Source organism: Melanaphis sacchari, unplaced genomic scaffold (assembly GCF_002803265.2).
Source record: "Melanaphis sacchari strain LSU unplaced genomic scaffold, SCAv2.0 Contig4_pilon_pilon, whole genome shotgun sequence".
In the NCBI taxonomy this organism is placed as follows: domain Eukaryota; kingdom Metazoa; phylum Arthropoda; class Insecta; order Hemiptera; family Aphididae; genus Melanaphis; species Melanaphis sacchari.
The window spans coordinates 7,329,395-7,335,394 of NW_020271335.1; positions in this window are offsets into that span (position 1 = coordinate 7,329,395).

Here is a 6,000-nt window from a genome sequence, read left to right on the forward strand (position 1 = left end):
GTTTTCGGTGTTGGTTGGCAGTAGAGCGATTAAACTCTGGATATTTTGTTTTGAGAACGATTTATGTTTTTTTGTTCACCTCTGTCTGCGGTGCAGATGCCAGCGGAACTTTAATGATATGGTACGTATTACAATATCACAAGTAACCCAACACGGAGAACGATTCGGCCGGTACGCGGTCTTATATAATGCGAAACGAGTCTCTCCTTCTACTTTATCCCGAGCGTATCGTCGTCACTAATAATTTATGCGTGATAATAATGTTATATCTGTGTGCGGTGGCTGGCGGGGATTATATTATTTTATATACTAAACGGTCGGGTGGTGGTGTGACGGAGTGAAGTGGCAATACAGAGGGGGAGGCGGGTGAACGATTTTACTACGTATTTAATTGTGTATACACACAGCACGCGCTATTTAAACAATAAACAATTTATCGTAGTAAATATTGTAAAGTACTCTAATGTGTTGATTGTTGTAGTATTGTTTTTTTTTTTTTTTTATTATTATACCGTGGACGTGGAACGGGAAATAAAAATCGACCAATGACGGTCGGGTTACGGTTCAATGATTACGGGAGGTGCGCGCGCATTCGCAGTTATCTCGGTTCAAGCTGATAATGCGGTTGCCGCCGTCTAGGTCTCAGCCGAGGCTTTCGACCTTTATACTTTCGAGTTTCGACTCAACAGTTGTCGGCGTCTCTTGCCGGGCCGTTGGATCGTAGCAGAGAGAATTTTTAATTTAGGTAAATTTGTGTTTTCTATTTTATGGGTACTGCAATATATGTACGACACTTTGATGATTGAAGTATTAACGTCCACTTTTTGCAGCACATTTTAAACCATAGAAAATGCATAGAAATTCAAGAGTTATAAACGGTCTTATTGAAAATTATCGAGTAGTTTAAAAAAAAGTGTCGGAAAAAGTGTCACGATTTATGTATTTGTACAGAATTTCTAATTTACGAAGTATTATTATTAGTTATACTATAATATGAACATGTTTGAGCTGAGTAATTTTTCTAAAAACGTTTTATTTAAAAAAAAAAAATGTGAACTATATTATTACGTTCAGTAAAATCAATATACAGTTTTCTTGTCCACTATGCAGCTTATAGTAACTAATAAAATTTCACTCATGGTTTTGCAGTGTATGTATGATATAATATAATATACTTGGATCACTTAAATTTTTATGAGGTATAACATTAAGTCTACCACCGCCACCGCTAACTTTCTGTATTGGTTTTTATTCCTTTTTTTTATTGGGTTTCGTTGTGCTTTTCGCACCCTTATATTGTATTATTTTGCGTGAGTGTATATTTTTTTCGTTTTGTCGATATTATGTTTTGGTCGTTTGTTTTTCTCTTTCGATATGAGCTGACATTTCTTTACAAACCATTTTTAACGTGAATTAGATTTTCGATGGTTAGAATTTTTTTTTTTATTATGTAAAGACTAAGGGGTATCTGGATTTATAGTGGTCACCGTAATATATATATAGGGAGAATGGATATGATTATTATAAAATTCCATGTTTATTTAAGGTTTACTATTAAGTATTATTATAATAAATTTATAAATGTATAAACGCATGTGTTACTTCATGCATGTTTATTAGCTTTTGATTTATTGATATTATTATTAATGTTTGTTTATGTCTTATGTCAGTTACGTGATAATCATTAGAATTTCTATATTATTCGTTTTTTAAAACGAACATTTCATTAACAGTTTTTAATTCAGTAATTCTTTATACACATAGTATAATTTTCAAAATATTTTAACTATTTTTGAACCAATTATAGATAAATTAGTATTAATAATAATTGTCACTTTACAGAAAAATAATATGGTATTACAAAAATATTTCATTGCAATAATTTTAGGGCTTCAGGCCAGGATTAGTAATCGACTTGAAAAACCAGAAAGTTAGTACTCGTGTCGATGAAAATAGACTGCAATTATTCAAAAAGCAAAAAACAAAAAATTAGTAAATTAGTAAATAATAATAATAATAATAATGTATAGTTATAGTAGGTCTTTTTAAATACATTATTTTGCAAAGAAATTTTTAATATTTTAAAAGAAAAAAACATTTTTTTGTTTTTTTTTTATAACTCTAGTGTATATTTTAATATTATTTATACCATTCGCAACAGACACTATCATATTATTTAGTACTTATATAAAAAAATTATCATATTTACAAGTATATTGTTATTTATCATGCAATATCAATGTATTTATGAATATTTATATTTTTACTTTATGAATTCAATATAAAACTGTAGGTACGTATTTAATTTTGTAAAAGAGCAGTATTTATAATAGTTTTCTTTAAGCGGATGATTCACACTATAGTTTTGTTAATTAAACAATAAACAATAAAACACTTGTTGAACTTGAATTGATTAAAAAATAACATTGTTTTGAACATTATATATAGAATATTCATTATACATATTATATTTTAAAGCTTTATTTTAATGGAACAACTTAATTCATAATCACGATACAAGAAATCCTTGACATTCAGATGTACACATAATAATGCCGAGAAACGTAGATTGTTACTTATTTTTCGTTTAGAATTTTACTACCGTAATTGAGTTAATAAACTATGATAATGAAATATTCACTTTCACAATCACATTATTTTTCTAGTTGATTTATGAAGATCGACATTTTTAATTTATTATAATAAGGATTGCAATAAACAAAAATGAGAAATAAAACATTGTTTTAGTCTTTCATAGGTAATATACAATATATATTTGAAGTTGTATTGATTCATGATTATTTTATTAATATAAAGACACATTAATAAGTTACAATTAGTAATCACGGTATAGGTATAAATCTACATTGGTTTGAATAAATAATACATTGTACCTCACTTATTCCAGTGTATTTTTATATTAAACTATTGCACGCGAGACTATTTACTGTAGTTATAGTTGTAATAACACATCAAAATGTTCTCAAATATGTACAAAATGAGTATAATATTTTGACCACTGAATCTACAACGATAACCTTCTATACAACGTTGGAAATAAATCTACTGTTGACAATCATAAGCAAGACATTTACATTTAAAGAAATATAACCGTAATTATATTATATACTGTATAGGTATTCATTTTTAAAACAAAAAGAAATTCATAGTATTATAATTAAAAATTAATATTATAAAATATATTAAATCACATTTTGATAACCACATTTTCTTTTTTTAATTTAGTCATATTTTTCTATAGTTTTACGTGCTATATGGATCAAGTTTAAGATTAAATAAAAACTTAAATACCAAAAAAATACAGGCATGAGTTTTTCTGTAATAAAAATCATAGGTGATTTATGCACGAGTCATTAAAAAAATCTATTATTTGGTGCTTTTCTATCATCCTTCAGAAATATAAGTTAATAATTATTTTAACTTTAAATACTGGATGGTTTTCTTATCGTATAACACTTATTGTTTCAAAATATATTAACGTTATTACAAAATTTTTTTTACATAATTTTTTTGAAATAAAAAATATATTTTTCTATATTAAATATTGTTAAAATTTTATAAGATTTTTGATTTTTTGAATAACAACATGCATTTTTAATTTTATATTCTGATGCAGAATATATTTCAAAGTATTTTGTTGTATAAAAAACGAAATTCAGACTAGTGTAGTTTATGAATTATGAGTATTTAAAGTTTAGGTAAGTGGAGTAGTAGACTAACATTTTGTGGGTTATCCCCGTACTACTCTATACTAACATACATTTTAGATACTTAAAATCATAAACTACTATTGTCCAAATATACATTTTTGTACATCGAAATACTCTGAAAAATATTCTGTTTTAGAATATAAAATTAAAAATGTAAGTTAAAAAAGCAAAAAACAAAAAATTATGACGATAAAAATATTAAAAAATATATTTTATTTTATCTCGACTAGAAATTATGTAAGGAAAAAAAAATTAAAAATGTTAATCAATTTTTAAATAATGAGTGCTATACAATACAATAATCATTCTATAAATTAAATAGTTGGGTAGTTATTAAATTTTCGGTTTTCGATTATCGAATGACATGAGTTGTATCATCTATTTAATAAAATATTTCTGATATAGAGTTTTTAAATTCTTAATAAAGGGATTGCTCATTTCTAAGGAGTTAAATATAGGCAATTTGAGAAGTGCGCATGTATGAGTCATTCATATAATAGTGATCATTAATTATTCGTACTACACTTATAACTTTTAAGTTACCGGTTACCATATTAATTACGTTCGCAAACTGTCATACTTTTTTCTTTAGCTAAAATTTTTTATTATTTTGTCTAACATTCCGAATGATTTATTTATCAATTTATCGGAAAAGACTCCTGAAAAGTGAAAACGGATTTAAATTCGTTTTTTATCTATTTTTTTTTTAAAACTTCGTTAAAAAAGTTAACAATTAATATGTTAAAGATTTCTAAAATTTTAAGATCTCAAAGCTAAATTTTAGATGTATTAAATGTTAAAACTTAAAAAAGCTAAACAACCAATCTTAGCTAAACTATTTATGAGAAATTTAGATTGGTGTTCAGGAATTGTATTGTAGACTGTAGTTTGATTGGTATAACGATGCGATGGACAAAATATAAGTTAAATGCTTTGTCAAAAATACGTTTCTACGTTATTTTATATTCTCAATTCAATCACCATGGACATATCTATATAATATTGTTATGTAATAAAAGTTGATGAATGTAATTAATAACATTAAAAAATATGATATTTAATTAGTTATAATATTATAATAGTATTGTTATTAATAAAAAAAAAATTAAATACATAGGTTATCAAAATGGCAATTACATTTTTTTTTACCAAGAAAAGAAAATTTTCGGTTTCCATAATGAATATAAATTCATAATTAACTTAATATTATGCGGAGTTATATTATTATACTAAAATTTCCATTGGTTTCATTGATTTTTTTTTAGCGTAATTGATTAAAACTGTACTTAAGTTCTTTTATAAATAGTTTCTACATAAGTTTTCGGAAAAAACAATTTATTAAAACAATAAAATAATAATTTTTTACATTTTTCTTATACTCTAAAAATTGTTTTAGTAAATCTAACAGTTTTTTTCGTTGTCAAAATGTCGTTAATTTTTGTTAAACTTAATATTACAATACTTTGTTAACATTGGAAACTCTTTCAATATTTCTTATTGATAAATGCAAGTCATTGTTGTGCAAATCGCTTACATAGTAATACTATATATTATATTATTGCATTTATTTATTTATTTTGTTATCCTATATTAAATGTTATTTAACTGTTGAATTACGTTTCTTCAATTTAAATTTAAATTGGTATTTATCTAAACTATCCATATCAGGATTAAACAGTTTTACTAAATATTTAAAGTAAATTAATTTATCTTCAGTTAATACGAATTGGATTTGTTAGAATTTGTCAATAAATAAGTAATTATCTATTTAAATTTAACCATTAGTTAAGACTATTGTTAAAATATATAAATATTATATTAAAAATATTACTTTAAGAAATTTTTCTTTAAAAATAAAGTGTTATGAGAAGGATTTATTTCTTAAATTTTCCTCCCCCAAAATCACACTACTGCGTATACAAACAACTAATCAATACAATAAAATTCACGTGTTTAATAGATGAGCGAATGTCGTGTATTCTGAATATACCTACCTATCACGCGTGCTTTGTTATTACCGAGTTTTACATTAATCCGTTATCAATAGGTACACCACTGAAACTGAAGAGTAGATTTTTGATGAATAAACATTGATCGTAGTTTAATCTTCGTATTTGGTCCAATATGCAGTTCAAACAATGTAATTTATTATCATTAATATCATGTATATGCATTTTATCACATGATTAATTAATCAAATAATTATTTTTCGTTCATCGTAGATCATAGTTAATGTATACTAACTTGTTCATAACCTGCAAGCATGATG